Below are 24,289 nucleotides of genomic sequence, written 5' to 3'. Positions count from 1 at the left end.
AATATTAGCATATAATGAAGAACATTATTATAAATATTATGCAAAATATTCCTTTTTTGTTGTCACATCTTTTAGAGAGACTTACTTTAGACACCCTAACCCTAAACAATTTAATGCTGATAATATACATTGATCACAGTTATAATAAAGTCATAATATAATAAGTGTCATTCGTTATAAAGGCTACTTTAGTTAACTGATGACAAACGGCAAAAGTAGCGTTTATAACAAATTACACCTTTTGGAACAAGCTTTTATAAACATTTATGTAGGGTTATGTCATTTGTCATGACAAGCTTATGTAGGTGTCATGTAGCCTTATGAATAGCACCCTACAGTGCTAAGTGTCACCAAACGATGTTATAGCACCATAAAGAATGTTATGATTTGTCTTAACTCTGTAAATTTAGAGACATATGCTCCAAATGCCCCAACTCTAACTACTGTACTGGATAAGCCTCACAGTTATAATGCATTATTAATACTACATTATAAAAACTTCTTCCTTATAACTGTGTTATCTTTTATTCATTTTTATTGTCCAATAGTGAGAATTAGACACCCTGATCATAATCACTGTACTCTGAATAAGCCTTTGTAATGCACTGCAGAACATGATTTACCATATCATGAAAAACACTATTATTACACTACACTACATTTCACTAATATTTTCACTTTATAGCTGTGCTAAATCATCTTTTTTTATATTTTATTGTCCATTAGTAAGAATTAGACACACTGACCCTAACCACTGCACTGAATAAGCCTTGCTCAAGTTATAATGCATTATAATGTTATCAAGAACTTCACTTACAACACCATGAAAAACACTATGAAAGACTGTTTTCGCTTTTAGCCCATTTCTTTTCTTTTGGTCTGTCTTTCATGTTGTCTGTTGGTGAGTCATGCTGGTTTAACCAAACCGCTTTTTCCTCTGTTCCACTGCAGAATCCTGGCCTTTGTTTCTGAAACAGGAACCTGTAGAAATAAAAAACCTCTCTTATTTCTTCATCCAACTTGAGCATGATCCAACCTCAAGACCTGCCCTGGCCCAGCACACAATAGCAAATTGCTTAAATGATTTGTTTGAATGGCTCAAGGAACATGGACCAACCCCATCGACAGGATTTCTCTTCCCACAAAGCAGAAGCAGAGCAGCCAGATAACATTGCAGCCACTTTATTCCTGTTTTCATTAAACGGAGTATTGTGGCTGGATGTTCAAATCAAATCAGATTTTCTCCCTCTTTTCTTTTCTCTGCAGCCTAATCAAAACAGAGTTACGGCTTCTTTGGAAAACATACGCTTTAACATCAATAATGCCGATGTTTTATCATACGTATAACAACTTTATTATACTAGTTATCACTTAATACCTGCCATTCATTTAAGCTCAGATGTAATTAAAGTTCATTAAAAGCCATTTGCTGGGTCGAAGCCTAAACCTATGACTCATCCACTTTTGCCCACAGAAGGCAAAGAAGTTTGTCCTTCCAAATTAGAAGCACTTTGCTGTGGAATTCATGATTTAGAACAGCTCACAGCTTTTCAGCTGCCCCCAAAAAAGAGCTTAGCTGCAGAGGTAAGAGTTACCAGCTGGTGTTCTTCCTCTTGAAAATAGGTGTGTCTGGCTGTTAAACACTATTAAAGTGTGGGACTGTCACATTCTGACTGACATTCTTATCTTATCTCTTGATCAGGGTGCATAAAACTACCGTAATTGTACTGAAGGGACCTCCACCCAAGACAGATTATTGCTTCATCAGCTGTGGCTAACATTCCTCCATTCCTCAGTCACACAGTCATAATAGCTGCTAATCTGGTTATGCGAAGGATGCACTCGTTTTACTGTTCTGACGACAGTGCAGGTATTTTTCTAGCCCAAAGTGAGGTAACTCAATGCTAACTTCATTTTTCTAGGCCTAAAGCTGCCTTAGCTTCACAGTCTAGACTAGAGGGGAGTATAACACACGACCTGTGACCCTTGAGCGGCAGGCCAGCTAATTGCTGGCTTGTGTGTAGGTGTATTTACAACTGTGTGTCATAAGAGATGAAACTGACCGATATGTATTTCTTATAAAGAGATGGCTTCGTCGGGTCTGATTCATCATGAATGGGGCTTCTGTTGTAGATTTTTTTTTTGTCAATGTAGTAGACTCAGCCGAATATGACTCATTTTTATCAGCAGGTCATCCGACCAGATCAGATGCTGTGTGCTTCACGTCCTTCCCTATTTAGACTTGAGACTGTATGATTTACACCACATGGCATCTCATGTTGCTATATCAAAAAAATGACTTGGCACTTCTGTCGAAGGCAGTAAATAGGGCATTTCAGGTGAGGCGTTGCTTTTCATTTGAGGAACAGTGTTTTTACTGTTTCAGTGCATTTGAAAAGTGCTGTTGTTTTCCAAAGTTTTCTTCCATTGTTAAACAGTTCCAGCTGTATGGAGTGTGTTGCTGGCTCATGAAATCCCCCCCCCCGACCACCAGACCACCACCACTCAAGCACACATGCAGACGCACAAATAAACACATATAAACTCCTATAGTGTGATCCTGATTACCTCCTGCTGAAAATACTGCCAAATATTGTTCTTTTCATATAGAGGTGGAAAATAGCATTATACACTGTAAAACACAGCTCAACCTGAAAAAATCACTTCAAGTGGTTACAAGTTTTATTCAACCCAAATACATACTTTGAATTATTTTTTTAATGAATTTATTATTTTGAGTCTAATAAAACTAGTCAAACTGCTTGTTAGTACATAAAGTAAGTTTTTTAGGTTGATCTGATAAAACATTTTTTACAGTGTAGCAATCACGTATACCATAACAGCCACCAGGAAGCACCCTAGCAACCACCATACCATAGCAACCACCAAGCCAACCACTCAGGATATCATAGCAACTGCACAGCAACACTCTAGAAATCACTTGGGATACAAAAGCAACCACTAAGCAGCAGCCTAGCAACCACCTCGCAACACCTTAAGAACATCCTAGCAACCACCTAAACTACCATGACAGCAATCTGGCAACACCCTACACTATAAACAGTGGCTCATCAGATCTACCTAAAAAAATACTTTATGTGGTAACAAGTAAATTAACTAGTTTTCATCAGCCTAAATAAATACTTGGAATAATTGATTCTTTTAATTAATGTAGTTTTTAAGTTGAATTAAACTAGTTCAGTTGCTTAAGCTGTAAATCACTCTCTTTCTTCAGGAAATGCAGTTTTCTTGTTAAATATGTATTTATGTAATCACATTACAACAGTATAGCAAAACCAAAACAACAACTGACTTGACATCTAAGAGTTAAAACCAAAACCTTTCTTGAAAAATAATTATCTAGTCTAATTAAACCTGAAGTAGGAAAAAAAAGTTCTCCAAAGAAAAGGAGGCAGACAGTATTCTGAATTTGTTTTGTTTGGCTCGTAGTTGTAATCCTGCTGCCAGTTTTGTTGTGGTTTTATGAGACCAGTCAGGCAGCTTATTTGATTCCTCATCTCTCTGCTCTCTGATTCACCACTCAAAACTGAGTTTTTAGCAGAAGCTGAGTTCAGTCCAGTCTGTACAGTAAAGTCTCTGGTGTGGATTAAACTGTTACGTTGTTCGTTCTGAGCTGGAAAGCGAGTGGTTTGACCATGGGCAGTGCGGTGTTTAGTGTGTAAATAGTGAGTGCGTTTTGCAGCTCCGTCCTGCCTCTCCTCAGAACTTCCCCCATGCCGCCCTGGACAACAGGCCACACCCGCGGTTTCCATGGCAACAGGGTTACCAAAGATCACACACACATACACACACACACACACACTCACAGTTTTGCTATGCCAGACACCAACAAATGACGACTAGCGGTGGAAAGTTTGAGTTCAGTTGCCATGGAGATGAGGGATAAGGAGGAACACACATGTAATGCAGTAACCAGCCGCTGTATACTCATAAAGAGGATGTACGCAAAGTGTGAGGGAGGGGTGTGTGCGTGTGTGTGTGTGTGTGTGTGTGTGTGTGTGTGTGTGTGTGTGTGTGAAATACACATTTATTAAATACAGACAAAAGGTTTATTGTACTTTAAAGGGCCCATATCAGAGAAAAATGAATGTCTCTAAAAAAAAAGAAGTTTGAAGTAGCACGTAAAGATGCTCTGCACAGCATATGTCCCACATATGAAAACTAACCTGCAAAAACAGCACATTTTGATTTATTTTTTCTGTGATGTCACAAAAACCAATTCATTTACTTTTACCCAGTTATTCAGCCTTCTGAAGTTCTAAGGAGTGTTTTTTGGATGAGATTTTTGAATACTAGGCAGCCAATCAGAACAGAGTTAATATATCTTATATCAGTGTTGAAGGCACAGTAATAAAAAAAGCCTATTTAAATGTAAAAAGGGATAAAGAAAGGGCAAAAATGACAATTTTTGCTACATAAAAGCAGACCTATATATATATATCACTGTTGTCGGAAGAAAACCTTGTATCTCCAAAACGATAACTTTACAGGAAAAGGAAAAAACCCACTTTACTTTTAATGTAACTCAATGGAATGAGACATTTTTCCAAGTCATTTTAGGCCACTTCGTTTGGTCCATTCATCATGAAATTACAGACAATGTAAAGGGCAATAGGCATTTTTAAATTATGTCAAAAACAAAAAAATGACAAAAATAGAGATACAAGGTTTTCTTCCGACAGCAGCCATGGGTCCCTTAAAGGTTTTTTTTCCTGAGTTGGGAAATTCGGTAGGATGTTACAGTAAATTACATGCATGTCCATATGCTTTAACAAGCATACAACTATATGCTTACCTGAGCCTCAAGGAGTTTCCTCAGGTGCTGACGTGTGTGAGGTAATGATTTTTCCTGTGAGTGTGTATGTATAGATGTTTATGATGAGTTTGCTTGTTTATTTGCACGACCAGGCATGCTGGTGTTTAATTTACCATGTCATTAAGATGAGCATGTAGAATTGTGTTTCCAACAAGACCTTTTCCTAAACTGCAGCCTTATTATTATTGTTTACTTGTAATTCAGTAACTACTACACTGTAAGAAAATGTCTCGTCAGTTCCACTTAAATAACATTACTTCATGTGGTAACAAGTACATTAACTAGTTTTATTCAACCTATTCAACTGATCCTTTGAATGAACGATCTTTTCAATCAGTATAATTTTATAGTTTAATTGCCTGTTACTACATGAAGTAATTTTTTAAGTTGAACTGATTAGCAATTTTTTTTACAGTGTATACAGTATTTAGTAACTACTATATGGTATTCAGTGACTACTTTACGGTACTGAGTAACTAATACTTGGTACTCAGTAATTACTATATGGTATTCAGTAACGGTAACACTTTCTGTGAATGTCACGTTTGTAAGCATCTATAAACACATTTATAACATGTTATAATGCCTTCATATGGCATTATAAACATGATTATAAACATTTATAAAAATGAATTACACTGAATTACACTTTATAGCCATGTTTATTATACATTATGAATTGTTAATATAATGCATTGTAAGTAGTGTTGATAACATGTTATACTGTCAGTGCCAAAGAAGTCAGTCCCAGCTTGGAGACTGCAAAGTAAAGACAAATACCAAGCTAACGGTGGTGTACATTACCTTTCCCACATTGGGTAAAACACTGATGGCAGCTCTAGTTTAAACTCTGACATTTGAAGCCTGTAATGAGCTTTACTGTGAATGTTTTAGTGTTTCAGTAAATCCTTCAGTAAATACTTCAACTTGAAGCCTCACTCTGAACACTGGAGGAGGCTTTAGTACAGTACGCTTCACTTTACTTAGAGCGGACAAATACGACTTATGAGCGCTTATAATTTATGAACATTTTTATAAATATTTATAGCCATGTTTATAATGCCTTATGAATGCATTATAACATGTTATGAATGTGTTTATAGATGCATACAAAGGTGACATTCATAGAAAGTGTTACCTCAGTAACTACTATATGGTACTCAGTAACTACAATATGGTATTCAGTAACTACTTTACGGTACTCAGTAACTACTATATGGCACTCAGTAACTACTATTTGGTACTTAGTAACGACTATACTATATTCAGTAACCACAATGTGGTATTCAGTAACTACTGTACAGTACCCAGTAACTACTATGTGGTACTCAGTAACTGCTTTATGTTACTTAGTAATGGCTATACTGTACTCAGTAACTACAATATGGTATTCAGTAATTACTGTACAATGCTTAGTAACTACTATATGTTACTCAGTAACTACAATATGGTATTCAGTAACTACAATATGGTACTCAGTAACTACTAATTGGCACTCAGTAATGACTATACTGTATTCAGTAACTACAATATGGTATTCAGTAACTACTGTTCAGTACTCAGTAACTACTATATGGTACTCAGTAACTATCATTTGGTACTCAGTAACTACTATATGTTACTTAGTAACTACTACACGGTATTCAGTAACCACTATACGGTACTCAGTAACTACTATACGGTATTCAGTAACTACTACACAGCACTCAGTAACTACTATGAAACAAAAATATAAGTTATGTAGTTTAAAGTGAGGAACTGAAACGCAGGCCAGCTTTCAAGACTTTGGGGTTTCTTTCCTTTTTTTTTCCCTTTCTTTCTTAGGCTTCTTTCCAAGCCTCTCATACGATGAATAACCATGTACTTAATGTCTCAATGGTTTTTTGTTGTTGTTGTACTAAAAGAACATTCTTGTTTTGCACCAGAGGCAAACTTGCATCAAAGGCACCCCATCAATCACTCAGTTCCGGCAGACATACATCAGGACAGTAATGACATGGTAAAGCAGACGAGAGGCATCAGCAGAAAGATTACATATTTACAGTACACGTGTGACAGAGGAAGTTCGGTTCATAAATAAGTGGAGTCTCAGTATTAGCGAAACAAAATTTTGATGCACTAAATGTATTTAATTCAAATGTATACATCATTTCCACATGAAGAAAAATATATTTCATATTTACCACATTTTTTGTCACTTTAGAGGTGTAACGATTCATGAAATTCATTACTGGATTCCAGATGATACTGTTGTGTGTCAATCTAATACTTTTTTTTGATACAGCAAACATAAGGGATGACTGAAAATATGTCTTGTATTAATATGTTCATGTTTCATTTCCAGTTCATTAGAGCATTCAGCTTTATAAAGCTACAATATTTGAAACAAAGGTTTTATCATGTCCCAATACAAGCCACAGGCTAATATGTTAGCCATAAGCTAACATGCTATAAACAATACAATGATACGATACAATCCACTGTGATACAATCAGATACAACACTATGTTCCATTCCTTCATCTCATGTCAGAAGCTGCATGGATTGTGCTGTAATTCCACTCAGTGTTCATGTTGTTCAACTCAGAGTTGAATGCAATTAAGTCTGCTTGCAATATAATGAACTACATATGTGCTGCTACTCAAATTATGGACATTTGACTAAATTAACACCAAATTCTTCCAGTACAGAACATTTCCTAAGCTGAGCTGTTTGTAGCTGTAGGCCAAAAGCAAATAAGCAATGAAGATGCACTTCAGGCCTTTTTAAGGCTTCTGTGTTTGTAAGACTGGTGATTTATGGCTCTTGGCAACAACTGTAACTTTTTCTAATATAATTTGTAACACATGCTGAAGCAGACGGATGAAGCTTCTGGATGGTTCGGAGATGGCGGGATATATTTAGTCGGAAAAGGAAAATGGCAACCCAGGAAAGAATTTTGACCGTTAACCTACGCAGTTGTGACTCAGAGTTTCTACAACTGAGGGTTATTTCTGCTCTGTGCATCGTGTAATTTTCAAACCGAAGTGCCATATTAGAGTGTATGTGTATGGGAGTGTGTGTATGTGTGTTTTGGTACCATTCAGAATAAAAAAGTGCTGACTTTGTATCAGTCCAGAGAAAAAACAGGACTAACCTACAATGTGAGGACCAAAAAAATGCTCTTGACTTTTTTAACAAAAGATACAAAAGCTACATGTTTTGTTTATTATGTAAAACTGAAATGGTAAAACTTTCTTTTCAGTTACTGATGTTGAGATTGGGGTTAGGTTTAGGGTTCTGCTTAAAAAAAAATCATATATTCTTCATTTACTTGGAGATTCACTTGAAAGAGGCCCCGAATATTCTGTTGTAACTCCCATTAGGATGAAGCAGTCTGAACCAAAAAAATATGCTACATAGCTTGACGTCTGTGTAATCGATTACATTACATGCGATGCTGGAAGTGATCTCCGTTTTCTGCCAGACACATTTCGACAACTCAGCGATATGGGTCTGAAAGGATGTGGAACTGTTTAGAAGTTCAAATGGACAAAAAAGAACATTTAAAACACCAGAATACACTAGAAAACCAAAACTGGACACATGAGATTAAGGTTTTATGGACTGATGAGTCTAAATGTGTGATAGCGGTAGCTTAGAGAGTAAGAAGCAGAAAACACAACCTACGTCAGACTGAACACTGGAGGTGTGGAAAAATATCACTGCAGATTTCTGAAAAATCTGAAAGCAAGTCTCTCGAAGAGAATGGACGCGATGATAGAGCACTTAAATGGTTCTGGTGCTGGCATAGCACAAAAACAAGTGTGTGTGTATGTGCACACATGCTTGAGAGAAAGAGAGACCAGACTGAAGGCGTTACACTGGAGTATGCAAGCTGGAGTGTGAGTGAGAAAGAGGGAGTTAAAGAGGACGTGCAAGTCTGTGTGTATGTGCATGTGGAAACTCCAAAACTTGCTGCAGTGGCCAGCAACGTCCAGCTGGATGCTGTCTCATAAGCTCATCTCAGGGGAGTGGAGCCTGCAATTCATTCATGAGAACACATCACACACTCTCTGCCTGTTACTGTCGACCTATAACACTGAAAGATATACAGTGATTATTATTTTAAATTGTAGTATCTCTATAAATATAACAGGGAGGCCTGCATAAAAACATGCAGCCTCATGTATTCCCAGCCCCAAAACACCTGAGTCAGCTCAGAAAGGGTGTGATAATTAGCTGATGGTTAGAGTTGAGCACCCAGTAGAATCTCAACTGTCACTCTTGCCAACTTTCGTTTTGATCCAACTATTGTTTTATAGGAATATTATTTCCTTTATTGGTGCTAATAGCAGCCTGCAAGCTGTTCATAAGAACTGTCACTTGTGTTTCAATGACCTAGACCCTAGGAGAGAGATAACACACTGACTCACCCTGCACTGCCCTTATTGGGAATAGGGGTGTGGAAAACCATGAAGGGCAAAACAGGGTGTGTATGGTCTGCCTATGCGGGTGTTCCTGCATTGAGATTCCTTCATTTTTGCAGGAGGATTACACAAGCCCTGCAGAAATATGTCAGCGTGCTAAATATCAGTGTGATGAACCGAGGTGTGGCTCTCAGCGCACACGCACACTGTCGGTGTCACTTTTGGGTCACTGTCAGCACTGCCTCCCTGAGCAAAGCAAGTGTGTGCATGTGTTTTCCTCAGTTCTGTTTAGCTAATTATACAGCCATGTGCAGATGTTTGGCCGCTCCTGGTCGAATGACATGTTTTGTTAACTGTCTAAGTGAACATAGGTACGCATCCTCTACCGAGAATACACTTCTGCAATTTTTTTTTTGATTTACCCCCAATTTTCTTCCCAATTTAGTCATCTTCAATTCAATCCACTAGTTAGGACTCCATCAATCACACGATACTATTAGCTCTAGGAGGGTGAAGGCAAACACAGGCTTCCTCCAAGACCTGTGAAACGTCATCGCATCTTTTTTGGATGGAAATGGATGGAAAATCAATTTAGACATATTTAATTAATATAACAAAAAAATGCTTCCCTATAAGTGTTACCAGATTAATTAGGACACTGTTGGCTCTCTATGTCTGAAATATTGTGACTCTGTGTTGAGCTGCTAGTGAGCAATGAGGCACGAAAGGGGAGAATAGGCATATCAGGATAAAAATAGCATTAAATGCAATAAAAAGTTTAGAAATGTTAACTTGCTTGTTCACATATGAAAACAAAAATGCATTTTTCTTCCAATGATGAAAGTAATACACATTTACATTGAAATATACTTCATCAGCATATACTTGTGCAATGAAGTGCACTGTGAAAAAACTTATGGACAGCCAAACCAGGCTGAAATAGCATATCCTGGCTATGAAAATCAACCTGAATCAAACCTGTTCAATTGTAACATATTTATAAATTATAATTTACATTGTAATGTATTTATACATTATAATTAATGCTTAATTAAGTAATTATAATATCCTTAATTAATACAATGTATTATAGTGTTAAAACCATTATGTTAGAGGAAGGGTACATCATTGGATGATAATCCAATTTAATATTTTAAAACTATTTTTGAAACTGCCTCCAGCTAGCCTACAGCTCATAGTAAGGTAATGGTATCATAAGATCAAGTCTACAGTTCCCTTAGTGCTGTCTGCATGACTCTACAGTGCACGCCTGTCCAGCTGTGAGGTCATGTTTTTATCATACAGAGAGGAATTCTGATCTGAGATCATGGGTGTGGGGCTTCACAGCTGACTTACCCCGCCTCGGTCATACATGACATCATGTGCACAATGCATGATCTAAATCACCAATAAAGATCTTTGTGATAACATCATGGCTCATTATAAATGTCCCATACTTTACATATAATAAATTCACAGAACTTGCAGTTCCTTTCACACCATGTTTGACACATGTACATGCAGTTCAGGACAAACTAAATAAAGCGTAAAATATAGAAGATATTGGAAAACATATTAAATAATAGTGACAAAGCAGTGTTTTAGTACAGTGTTCAGCCACCATGAGCCTCTGGAACAGCTTCAATGCAACTTACTATGGATTCTACTAGTTTCTAGATCCTGGACTGAAGTGATTGAACACTATTCTTCCATACGATATTCCCTCTATTAGTGTTTGGTGATGGTTGTAGAGATCGCTGTCTAACATGTCAGTCCAAAATCCCTATAGGTGCTCAATTGGGCTGAGATCTGGTGACTGCGAAGACCACAGCATGTGATTTTCATCATATCATTCAGAGACCCTTTATACCCTGTGCATGGAGGCAGTGCCATCCTGGAAGAGAACCCTCCTGTTAGGTTCTTTAGTAAACATTATACATAGAAGCATGAACCGTTTGAAGGCTTATCCCCTTACAATCCTAGACGTACTAAGGCTTACTATTCTGTGCAAGCTGGTTGAGCTATTATTGTGTTATAAAATGTGTGTAATAAACTTTGCGTACACTCTTATTCAGGGAGATTTAAAATTTAATTACAATACAATAATGTGGTGTTTTATATACTCTTGCTCAATGACTGTTATTAGTGTAGCATGAAGTTTCAGTGGGGGATTGAACCCCAGCCTAACAAACATGGAGGGCTGTGTTACTGCCTACTTTGCTACACTAACTGGCTGCACTATGACTGAGTTCCTGTCGTATATGGTATTAAAGAACCAGCTGAAATAGTTCTGTATAGCACCAAAAAGGGTTTCACCCCTGTTAAAGTCAAAGATCCCTTTGTTTGTGCTAATAGACCTTTTTTGTTAAGATTGTAGGATAAAGGTGGTTACCTGACAACACGCCAGCAAAATATCCCCCAAAGCAGAGCCACCAGATTCCCTCACTGTAGAACTAACTTGTACCATTCTCTTGCTGTATGCTGCACATGCACTCTCCCACTTGTGTTGAATATGGTGAATCACTGAATGTGAGTGCTTTCCGCCATCATTTCCAAACCTATTTACATTTTTCTCTTAGATATATAGAAGTTAGAGAACCAGCCTTGTGGCCAGAAGCCTGCCAGTTTGATTCCCCTGAGATGACAGGTCATGACTGAAGTGCCCTTGAGCAAGGCACCTAACCCCCAACTGCTCCCCGGGTGCCATGGATAGGGCTGCCCACCTTTCTGGGCATGTGTGCTCACTTCCCCCTAGTGAGTGTGTTCACTAGTGTGTATGTGGTGTTTCACTGCACAGATGAGTTAAATGGGGAGGTGAATTTCCCCATTGTGGGATTAATAAAGGGTATTTTAACTTACAATATACTTTGTTAGTCCCCTTTTACCCTGAGAATAGTCCACCAACCAAAAATATTCAGCCAACAGCATCCTGTGGGCAGCGCCCTGTGACCATTGATGAAGGACTAGAGGATGACCAACACAAACTGTGCAGCAGCAGATGAGCTATCGTCTCTGACTTTACATCTACAAGGTGGACTGACAAGGTAGGAGTGTCTAATAGAGTGGACAGTGAGTGGACACAGTGTTAAAAACTCCAGCAGCACTGCTGTGTCTGATCCACTTATACCAGCACAACACACACTAACACACCACCACCACGTCAGTGCTGAGAATGATCCACCACCCAAATAGTACCTGCTCTGTGAGGGTCCATGGGGGTCCTGACCACTGAAGAACAGGGTAAAAGGGGGCTAACAAAGTATCAGAGAAACAGATGGACTACAGTCTGTAACTGTAGAACTACAAAGTGCACCTATATAGTAAGTGGAGCTGATAAAATGGACAATGAGCGTAGAAACAAGGAGGTGGTCATAATGTTATGCCTGATCGGTGTATTGTGAATCTCTTTATAGACAGTCTTTAGAGATATTTTATTGCTTTGTTTTGTATTTAATGTATTTAATGGTGGACAGTGAAGTACAACAATCTATTAATACTCTACTGTCGTGTCTGTCACCATGCTGTGTCACCACAAAACAGGTTAGTTCTTCTGGCTTTAATGCTATAAGTGTCCACTGAAACCACTAGACACCATGTTTCACAACTGTTTATAACCTAAGGGAAGGTTTCATTTCTCTTCTCTAATGTTTCACCTTCCAGCCTTAAAAATAAAAAGTAAATGTTTAATTTTAGTCATGGTTTTTGATTCTAGTATGTCTGTCAATGCTGCGTATGTGTGTCCAGGCTTGTTCAGAGTTTTCATCAGTGTGTTTGCATTTAGGCTCTGTAACAAGATCCTAAGCTTGGATCTTCACAAGTGTTGATGTGTGTGAGCAAATTAGTTTACCTTTGTGCATGCAGATGTGTGCGTGTGTGTGTGTGTGTGTGTGTGTGTGAGTGTGTGTGTGTGCTTGTCCAGGTACATTATTCAGCTCTAATGCTTAGGTAGAAGCACAGGTTTTGGCAGGCCTCAGACAGACTGATATGGTCTGAAAACATGTTTTCGGTTGTAGTTATAAGGACCCTCCTTCTTTCACTGGAAAAAGAAAAACATTACAGCAGGAAGCTCGTGCTAAAAATGCAGGAATGTTTTTTGTCCAAACAAAGGTTAGGCCCATGATTTTCAGTCCTATTGTTTCTGTGTATCTGTGCTCTGCATTCACTACAATGCTGCATTCCTAAAGCAATGGCTGTAACCATAAACATGCACACAAGCACGTACAGACCACTGAACATTTTTCTGAGGTCAAATAAGATGAAAAATGTGAAAGTATCATCACTCTTATTGCCCACGTGATATAAAAGGCACAGTCTTTGTGACGCTGATGCACTCACAGCTTACACTGCGACTCCTTCATGAGGCTAAAAAGATCACAAAGAGGCAGTTGCAGTTTGACTGACATGGCTAGGCCTCTTTGATTTGCCATAATGCCAGCTTTAGGAGTCGGTAAGTGAATGAGTCATTTGTTATAGTAGGGAACACACAGGAGGTTTCCCCATGGCTGCTGACTCTGCATTCTCTTCAGCCTCATGCACTCGGGACAAACTACTTACACGAGCAGCTCATTCAAACATTGCTAATGATGGTAAAAAAGGAATGAGCATGCTGATAATCATGCTGATAATGAAAGAAGCATCATTATTAAAAACTTACACATACAGATAAAGGAATTACACCTGTGGGGTTGGTTTCTTCAGCAGGGATTACGCCCATTCCTACCCAGTAGGGAGACATGATGACATTGGAATATCACTATCCGCAGGTATTTGCTTAAATAAAGTTTCAGCATCAGACAGATGTTTAGATTTTTCAAACTGATGTTTGATCGTCTATTTTTTTGTACTTCAGAAGAGCACAATGTGCATTTTATTCATTTTCCTGCATTTGTAACCCTATACTAACAATAATCAATATTATATTACCCCAATCCAGTTAGATCTAGTCCCGATTTCTACATTTATAAAGGTTCATGTATCAGAATTGGCACATATGTACATGAAAATTATATCCAACGTCGGCCCACAAGTCCCATATCAGTGCATTACTACTACACGGCATTAGGAATGGGGATTCTAAATTAAAAGAAAAATGTAGTCCAGGGCTAGGCTTAAACCCTGCGTAACCTTGGAAACCAACCTATAAATAAGTGTTTACAGGTTATAGGTTTACATGAATTACATCAAGTAAAGGTTTAAGTCTGTAAAACAAAGTAAAAAAATGTAAAATAGACAATTTTACCCTAATCTTTTCTAACAACTATTCCCTGGTCCAACATATAATTATATGCAAAAGTTTAAATTCCAAATTAATTAGAAATTTGAACAAACTTAATTATGGCATTGCAGCATTAAATGTGCCATAACTTTTTCACAGGCCACATTTTATGGTTTACTTTTTGCCCAGCGAATTAAATTATTCAGAGAATAAAAACAGTGATCGTGGATTAAAATGTGTTCTCTGTAGAGAGTCTGTTCCACAAAAATCAACAAAACATCTCGTTTAACCAGGGGTGCCCAAACTTTTGCACATGATTGTATCTGATCCAACTCATAAATCCAAGGAATACTTGAAATGTCAGAAGTAGGATTAAGAAACAGCGCCCTAAGGTACTGATTAATCACTGGGATAACAGTGTTAGCATTTAACCTTGTGTGCGACTTGATTATACTTAGAATAAACTGTCTGACACTGTAGCACTTTAAAGGAAGACAGGAATAACAAAGTGTTAAAATAGAAAGAGAAGTGTACACCGATCAGGCGTAACATTCTGACCACCTCCTTGTTTCTACGCTCATTGTCCATTTTATCAGCTCCACTTACTATATAGGTGCACTTTGTAGTTCTACAGTTACAGACTGTAGTCCATCTGTTTCTCTGCATACTTTGTTAGCCCCCTTTTACCCTGTTCTTCAGTGGTCAGGACCCCCATGGACCCTCACAGAGCAGGTACTATTTGGGTGGTGGATTCAGTGCTGCTGGAGTTTTAAACACCTCAGTGTCACTGCTGGACTGAGAATAGTCCACCAACCAAAAATATCCAGCCAACAGCGTCCTGTGGGCAGCGTCCTGTGACCACTGATGAAGGTCTAGAGGATGACCAACACAAACTGTGCAGCAGCAGATGAGCTATCGTCTCTGACTTTACATCTACAAGGTGGACTGACAAGGTAGGAGTGTCTAATAGAGTGGACAGTGAGTGGACACAGTGTTTAAAAACTCCAGCAGCACTGCTGTGTCTGATCCACTCGTACAAGCACAACACACACTAACACACCACCACCACGTCAGTGCTGAGAATGATCCACCACCCAAATAGTACCTGCTCTGTGAGGGTCCATGGGGGTCCTGACCACTGAAGAACAGGGTAAAAGGGGGCTAACAAAGTATCAGAGAAACAGATGGACTACAGTCTGTAACTGTAGAACTACAAAGTGCTCCTATATAGTAAGTGGAGCTGATAAAATGGACAATGAGCATAGAAACAAGGAGGTGGTCATAATGTTATGCCTGATCGGTGTACATTTCCTACGTGCTGACAGGGAACCTTATTTTAAGCCATTTTGGCAGAACTCGCACTGTACAAAGTCAAAAAGTCTCAGCAAATGTCTTTCACTGGAGAAGATATCCTATTGCATGCACAGGCCTCAGGAGTCGAAAGCTTATCTAACGACACACACAGCAGATTTATGTATGTAGTTATGAACTTGTAGCATGTTTTTGAGTAGAGCACACAGTTTTACCTAAAGCTATGGTCTTTGGTATGCACATCTGGACCTGACCACACATGCCCTGAAGTGTGGACAGACTACTCTGTGTGCTGCGTGTGTTCTTATCTCAAATTTCAGAGCACAAGAGAAGAGAAAAACACTCTTTGTCCCTGAAAACAATGGATATGAGGACAAGTGTCCACAGCAGTTGAGCTAATGTTGACATCTGAGATGTGTGACTTAGCTGCAGCACTTCCAAGCCATTGGAATTGACTGGCAGCCTACACGATTAGTATTACTTCTATCATGACTCATCAGATCAGTGATTAGCAGATTTTGGGCGTGGTCCTGTTGTGAAACAGCGGTATATATCTTTCCCACATGTCGACGGGGAGCCTTATTGTGAGCCATGTCTGCAAAACTCACTCCACTGTGGAGGAAATGAAGGAGAAGTTAGCCCACTCTCCCCACTTTTCCTGAGCTAATATTTTCCTCCTGTGTTTTGCTCGTTGCCAACCTTTGCTCGCTCTCGTTCGCTCTCTCTCTCTCCTGTAACTCAGGGTGTTAACAGTGAGGGTCTTTGTGTGCAGGTTTGTATGCGAGGGTGCTGTGAGTGGGCAGTGGACTGGGCAGTGCTGCAGCCGTGTGAAACAGCAGCAGGTATGATGGAAGGGGATAGGAATGCTCTGGGCTGACTGGAGTTGGGGGAAGGGTTGGGGGGGCAGAGGAGGAAAGAAAAGAGTGGGAGGGAAGGCTGAAAAAGGAAGGATTTACAAAAGAAGAGGAGCGAGAGAAATAGGTTTTGGAAAAAATGCGCTGTGGCCAAGTCCTCAGCTCAGCTCGGTCCACATAAGGTGGTTGATTTGACTTTTTTGCATAACTAGTAAGTGAGGAAGTCAAACTTCATGCTGATCAAATCTCTGCACAGTCCTGTATGTGACAGACTTTTCCTCCCCTCATTGTTGTCCATCACTTTAACGTGCAGATTTATAGAACTACATATACACACAGTTATAAAAAGTACAGGCAAACTATACTGAAGTGAGAGTGTGAAAGGCACTGTGTCAAATTCTTACTCCAGAAGTGGAAGTGTGGAGTCAGAAATATACTTGAGTGAATGTAAAAAAGTTCCACCATTTAAACATAATCAAATATATAAAAGTAATTGTTTTAACCAGGGGTGGATCATGGTCTCATCAGCACCCTTGGGCAGACGTGTGTTTAGATGCCCCCACCTCCAGTACCGCACTCTCAGCCTCGCGCTCTCAGCCTCGCGCTCTCAGCCCCGCGCTCTCAGCCCCACGCTCTCAGCCCCGCGCTCTCAGCTCTGGATATGATGTAACGTAAAGATCAAGAGGCTTGCCATTTGTAACATGAAGAGCATGAGAGACGTACGTCTATCACCAGAGAACCGGCTCTGCTATTACTGCATAATATTTAATAAGCCCTCACATATCAATCTTGAGAACCATTCCACCAAGAACTATGTAAGCATGAAATGGCTCTATGTAGCACTCATAGTTCTAAACATAACCATTTCCTTTCTTAAAGAACCCTTGAAGAAACTTCATCCATCCTTTTTAAGATAGAATGGGTTCAAAGCACCAGTAAAACAGGCCAAAACTGATATATTGCAGTAATAAACACTTATTTCACAACCTTAGTATTTTCCGTAACAAAAACCACGACAAGTTAACAAGTTCCTCCTCGTACAAAACTATCGCCTCACTTGGGCTTCAAAGCAGCATTACTACATACTGTACACACTTCGGTGCTAAAAACACAAAAATGACATGTTAAAATTCTCTCGGAAGGGCAGGAAAGTGTGACTGCAATTCTGAAATGAGCCACTAGAGGCGTACTTGTAAGGAGTGCAGGTCTGAAAGTGCGGTACTGCGAGTCTGCAGTTGGATACTACTGGACAAAAGGGCATTGCTTTACGGTTGTTTGGTGAGTCTTAAGGTGTTGCTAGGCTGTTGCTATGGTATCCCAAGTGGTTGCTAAGGTGCTGCTAGGCCATTGCTGTGCTATCCCAGGTGGTTGCTAAGCTCTCTAATCCTGCAAAGTACCTTTGCAAATTTTTGGCCATAGAATAATAATAAAAACAAAAAAAGAACAATGGTAAGTTTTTGTTTCAAGCAAAATGGCACTGGAAAATGTAATGGTTTGTGGATCTCCAGTTTATCTTTCTGGTTTTTTTTGGATTGCCCCTTTGTTAATAAAGCTTAACAATTAACCTCGTTTGTGAGTGTCTGGTTCCGTCTGCTACCGTTACAAATGTAAACTGAATGTTTCATTTTTAAGTAATCTGCAACAGACTATTCTGCAGTTACACGTCAGCACATTTTTGGTGTTGGGGGCTTGTAATTGTTTTAAATATGGTGACAGGATGAGGGCTAAAAGGCCTTATTTACTTTATTTAGTTATTACATATTTGTCTGTCATATTGAGACTGGCTCCAGCCTGTCTTAGTCTGATGCCCCCTAAGGCGCCTATCAGTCAAAGATCCCTGGACACTGGCCCCATTGACCTCGTCAGTAATAGGCCCTTTTCACATTTCCGCATTTTTTCTGCTGGAAGTTCTCGTTGCAGGGTAACACTGCTTCCACTAACGTGATGACAATAACAATGATGAGTAGAGCGTCTACAGCTTACTCACGTGTTTGAGCTTGAAGCAAAAACCAACGTGTCTCAGTTTCAGTGGTTTGTCAGCTGACGATGAGGAGAGGAAAATGAGCTTGTGCAATTAACAAAGGAATAATCTGTGTCAGCATTTTACGCCGGCTGACCAACGTTAACGTGCAGTTAGTGCTTTATAATGGCTGCTGCAGCCACTGTCAGAGGAACAGTTCATTTTCTCCCTCAAAAGCTGTCGGTATCAGAGAGAGAGAGAGAGAGAGAGAGAGAGAGAGTGAGTCCTTAATGAGGTTTAGATGTTTATGTGTAAAACATCCACAGCTACGGACCATGATGACCCGGCATGCCCCCCTGCCGGCATGTGTGCATGTTCTGCTTTCGCCAACTAGTTTATTGCTGGCGAGCTGCATTTCTAGCGTCTTGGTTATAGTTATTTTCACCTATCCATTGATTTATCATGCAGAAGTCATTAGCTGACGTGACTGTATTCTAATAGCTTTGAATTTTTCCATTAATCATTTTTATCCTTTATTTAGTCTGGACTCCTACATTGTTGTGTGTTTGGTTCTCTAACAGTTCTGGACACATCCTCGGATTTCAATCTTGGCAACTGTGACAAAGATAAAGTGACTCACCTTTCTGTGGACTGATACGAGCACCTGTATTTCTGAGGTTAGTAACTGTCTGAAAGGCAATAGCGAGACGTATTTTACCCAGAATTTCCGGTTTGAGGAAATTCTGAACTTGTTGTCACAAAACAGTCCAATGTCAAATCCAAAACAATACAAAACCAGAGATTAACATTCATACCAAAGTCCAAATGATCAGGTAGTGAGACAGAAACGGAATAAATAGGCCAAAAGTCAAACACAGGAAATCAAACCGGTAATCGTTAGAAACACTCAGCAGCTCTGAAAACAGACGCAATACCTGGCACAATACCTGGGCTTATAAAGCTGGCTAAACAGACCACATGATAAACAGAACAGGTGAACAAACTCAGCACTCAGGCAACGCCGGTCTTGGATAGGTTGTGTGTTGAGGAGAAAGGGTCATGTGATCTCCCAAGGGATTCTGGGACTTGGAGTCCTTGCTGGAGGAATGCATGACACAAAATAGTGAGTAAAGCTAATCTTTACCCTTTTTCAGCAAACTCTAAAATATTCGTACAGTTCAAAAACACTGAAACACTAGCGTACAATGGGCATGCACTTTCATAGGCATTGCATTGCACAGCATTATCTCTCAGTCTCTGCCCTTTACCACACTACAGTGCCAGCCGTGAGTGTGGCGTGGTGACTACTGGGCAGTACTGTTTCCTGAACAAGAACAAAAAACGGAAAAATAAAAATCACAAAAATCACTGCCAAATTGCAAAAACGACTGCCCAACGCCCAACCGCCCAGCGGCTTAGATAATGTGTGTGTATGTGCCTGCGATTATACAGTAACGAAGCACAGTTACTCAAGTGTTTTCCACCCTGTACACAAAATCATGTCACAATGCTCTCTTTCACTCTCCCTCTCTTTCTCTCTCTTCAATACAGTCGTCTTTTCCTAACAGAACTGCACCCTGAACACACCAACCACTGAATTTCATTATTGATACTACACATGACATTAATTACTCCGTGGCATGACAATCTTCAAAGCGATACTTCAGAGAGAGTGTGGGGGTTGGTTTCTGGATGGTTGTCAATTTGATACTTGTGAAAAGTTGTGAAACTCGTTAAGACTCTCCTCTGTGTTTAATTAATTCAGGAGGAAAGTGTGCTTGTGAGAGAGCACGAACTCTGCTCAGCAGATATCCATTGTGCTGCCAAACCCTGATTTTATCTGACAGCCCTTTCATATGTTTTTCATTCTCTCTCTCCTTCACTCTGTCTATCTTTCTCTCTCACTCTCTCTCTTACTCACTCACTCACTTCAGCCCCGGTTGCATAACATTATTCCTCCGGTCTCTCACCCATAACTGGGCAAACCCATGATGACAGATAGAACAAAGACAAACAGGACATTCAGGAACATGTTTTTCAGGACGCTTAGCCAAATAAGCGGAATTCTGTTTAGTCTGGTCACTGAGGCCATTGTGACTAACTCTTTCCAAACTGGCCAAAGTGACTACATGAAAGGGTGTGAAAGGCTTGTTGGGCGAAAAGCGACTACAAATAGACTATTACAGTCATTCCCATGCAAATATCTAGTACAGACTTCTAGGCCATTCCCAGTCAGGCCTAAATAGCTCTAAGCATATAAGCTGTATGCAACAGTAACTTTTGCTTAGTGTGACCCTTTGTTCTCTTTGGCTAATAAAAATGAATTTGACCTTATAGAAATGTGTGCTTGTCATATACATAAGTTTGAAAACTCCCTTAAATTACACGTTTTGTGGATTTTCTAAGTGAAAATAAGTTTTTACAGGGGACAAACTTGAATGTGATCTTTTTCATTCTAGTGCACAATTTCTCTATATTTGCTTTAACATATTAGAAAAAATAAAATAGAAAATATTATGTTGTATTTTTTCCACAATATGTTAAATTTAGCAAATAAACAATAGAACAAAAAGTACTTTTACGCCCTTATCCAGAACGGCTTACGATTTGATCATTTTACACAGGTAGGCGAAGGCAGTGTTAGGAGTCTTGCCCAAGGACTCTTATTGGTATAGTATAGGATGGTTGCCCAGGCGGGGGACAGAACCCCAGTCTACACCACTACACTATACCATCCACTGTACGCTGAACATACCAAGTATGTTCTCTGTAGAGCAGTGGTCACCAACCCTGGTCCTGGAGATCGACCTATCTGCTGACTCTCATTCCAACCACAATCTGCCGCGTTTGTTCTTGATTGGCTGGATCAGATGCATTAATGTTGGGTAAGGGGGGGGGCAGCATGTTAGATGTCGGTTAGAACTAAACTTTGCAGGAAAGTAGATCTCCTGGAGGAGGGTTGGTGACCACTGCTGTAGAGGATGTGTAAACTTATTTATCACTTACAAAATCAACAAAACATGTAATTTGAAATAAAGTAAAGAATTGCTCAAATATTTGCCGGCGACCGTGTCTCTTTATTACTTGCTACTCTGCTCTAAACTGTAAGTTTACTTTGTGTCCAGTTACATTCGTTGTCTTGCAGCACTAGTAACACATTACCATCATGACTGTTTATATCTAGCACATATATCAATCATACACTCATAATGAATCAGTATGAATGGTTTTTGTTAGGTAACCCAGGCACCAAATTAATTATCCAGCTGTCAGCGTTGAAAGCACTAATGTTTACCCTTTACATTCTATTGTAGGTCTTGACACCATGCTGCATTATTGATGAGGCCGTGTGCACCTGGAGCAGCCCTGCTGCACCACACCCTTTTTCTGATGCTTGTGAACTTCAGCCGCTGATAAGAGAACAATTCAGCCGCTCTTCTATTCAACCTGTGCCAAAGCTTTTCTACTCAGACTTCTGCACCCGTCTCCACAAACACCTATAAAGCAGGTCATGAATTATCTGTAGTCTACTAGGGCTGGATATCAAAACTAAATACTTTTATGGTCCTAATTTAATTAAGTAATAAATATTCCATGTCATTTGATACTGGATTTCAATGTCTAAATAATTAGGCTTAACAGAATCCTTGATCCAGTAAGCAAGACAAAATCTATCGATGGCCATGGGCCAGCTGGTGATTTGCTGTTTACATTACATTGTGTATGTATTTTTTAGTGCTTCTTGACCAGTTCTTGATCAGTTTAGTGACCACCCCTTGTGGTCTCTAGATATACCCACTTCCAGCTCCTCACTCTATTTTCTGGTTTAAGCCACACCCACTTTCAGATTCTATTTTAAAAGTAGGTACCAAAAAATATTACTATTCAATAATCAGTATCAAAATTAAGGCATCAGTATTGTTATTGACGTATTATGAATGATAGTCATTTGGCCAGTGCAGAATCTGAGCTTTCCATGATCCATGTTTTCTATCACTGTATTAAAGATGCATGAAGCTTCTTTAATGGCTTTCCTTTATTTGTGAGAAAACAGGTGAGCTCATTCAAAGTGTAATTCAGATCATTAAGCATCTGTTATTGTCCGGTTTGATCAGAGTAACAACAGAAAGCAGCTGATGTCAGTTTAATTCCTGTTTATTCATCTTCTTGTTCAAAAGTTAAAACTGAATAAAAATCTGCAAATAAATGCAAAAACTAAATGCAGCATTAAAAAATGGTGTTATCTTTGGAGAAGAGTAGACTATGTTGTGCTTTGGCTTTAAAGAGGTATTAATTCTTGGGTTATATGTTGTTCCAGGAAATAAAATCTTTGGTATTAACTTTTAAAGTTGGTGGATGTCCTTCAAGTTCTGTATACTCACAAATCTCATTTGTAAAAATGGTTCTTTAAAGAATAAAGAGTGGTTCTTCTCACTGCTCCAGACAACCCTTCTTGCCACCTTTGTTTAAGAGTGTAGGGATTCATTGCTCTGCACAGTTTCCAGCATCTCCCACCCAACACACATTATCAAGCCTTTCTTGAGTTGGAGTTGCCATGGGGAGTGCTTGAAACTGTGATTGAAGTTGCAAACCTCTGCCGCAGTCTGTCATTTTTACTTCAATCCAACTTGGTTTACTCCAATGCAGCACGTGCATGGACATCTGCGATTATGCGGAGTTGTGTGGGTTTTGCATGAAAGAGGTTCAGTGCATACCTGCTTGATTATAGTGTTTGGGTGGTATCTGTGGTAGAGCCGGTCTCTGGGTGGATGAGAGAAGGATAGAAAGGCAGGAAGTCAGTGACTGGTAGAGTCAGGCTCGGAGGGGGCGTGATGTGCGTTGTCGGGAATAGGACGGGGGGATTTTTCAGTGCGCAGGCCCCCTCCGAGTCTCCCTGGAGATTCAGGGGAGGGAACTGATATGGTTGCATTGCGTAAGAGTGAGGAGAAGAAGAAGAAGAAGAAGGAGGAGGAGTGAAAGAGAAAGAATGTGTGAGGGATCAAGAGAGGGTGCCAGAATGAGGCAAAAAGGAGGGAGCTATGTGCTGAAATCTGATAGCGGGTTTGGAAAGAAGAAGGAAAAGAAGTGTAGAGGGATAAAAAAGGAGAAAAGGAATAAAGCTTGTACGCTTCTGGAAATTTTGGTCCAAACCCAAACATTCGCCCCAAAACCTGTCCGACCAGTAGCACGATGTTTTAAATCTGGGTCCGACAGAAATTCTGTCCAAACATGACCCCGAATCTGAACTCCTCCCACCAGAGACTGACTAAAACTACACATTTCTCATGATAGCATCTGCAAGTTATCTCAGCAACAACGTTAAGCTGCCTAGCGACAAGAGAAAGAGCGAAGTAGGTAGGAAAACTGAAAAAGGCGTAAATGCAGGCTAAATCCTAAAGGCAGGAGCGCTGTGAGAACCCTGAGCTTAAATTTGAGCCCATCAAATGTTTACAAAATGATGTCTGAACTGTACCTTGATGTGTTCGGTTCCTGTAAACGTTTCAGCTTTTAAAAAGGATGAAAGCGAAGAGAGAACATATGGAAATATAGAGCCACTGCAGGACTTCCTCTGCAGTCAGAATGCATTGTTGAGATAACAGCCGGCAGAGCTTTATGACCAACCCCGCTGAAGGCCTCTCCTGCTGGCCCCTTCCTGACGCTCGGCTGGTTATTTTGGAAACGGCCCCAAACGCTGTTTATTTG

The 24,289-nt window shown here is 39.6% G+C and overlaps 1 long non-coding RNA gene across 1 annotated transcript; it reads right to left on the bottom strand.

Annotated features, from left to right (window-relative positions):
• Positions 1–214: 214 nt before the first annotated feature.
• On the bottom strand, positions 215–19,535 carry LOC118823106. Its single transcript, XR_005008500.1, has 3 exons — positions 19,402–19,535; positions 19,227–19,275; positions 215–981 (listed from the first exon to the last, which is right to left on the bottom strand). It is a non-coding gene; the product is annotated as an uncharacterized LOC118823106 (long non-coding RNA).
• Between the last annotated feature and the right edge of the window lie 4,754 nt (positions 19,536–24,289).

This window comes from Colossoma macropomum, unplaced genomic scaffold, assembly GCF_904425465.1.
Source record: "Colossoma macropomum unplaced genomic scaffold, Colossoma_macropomum, whole genome shotgun sequence".
Lineage (NCBI taxonomy): Eukaryota > Metazoa > Chordata > Actinopteri > Characiformes > Serrasalmidae > Colossoma > Colossoma macropomum.
The sequence above is the reverse complement of the archived record's forward strand: the minus strand, read 5'-3'. Positions and strand labels throughout refer to the sequence as shown.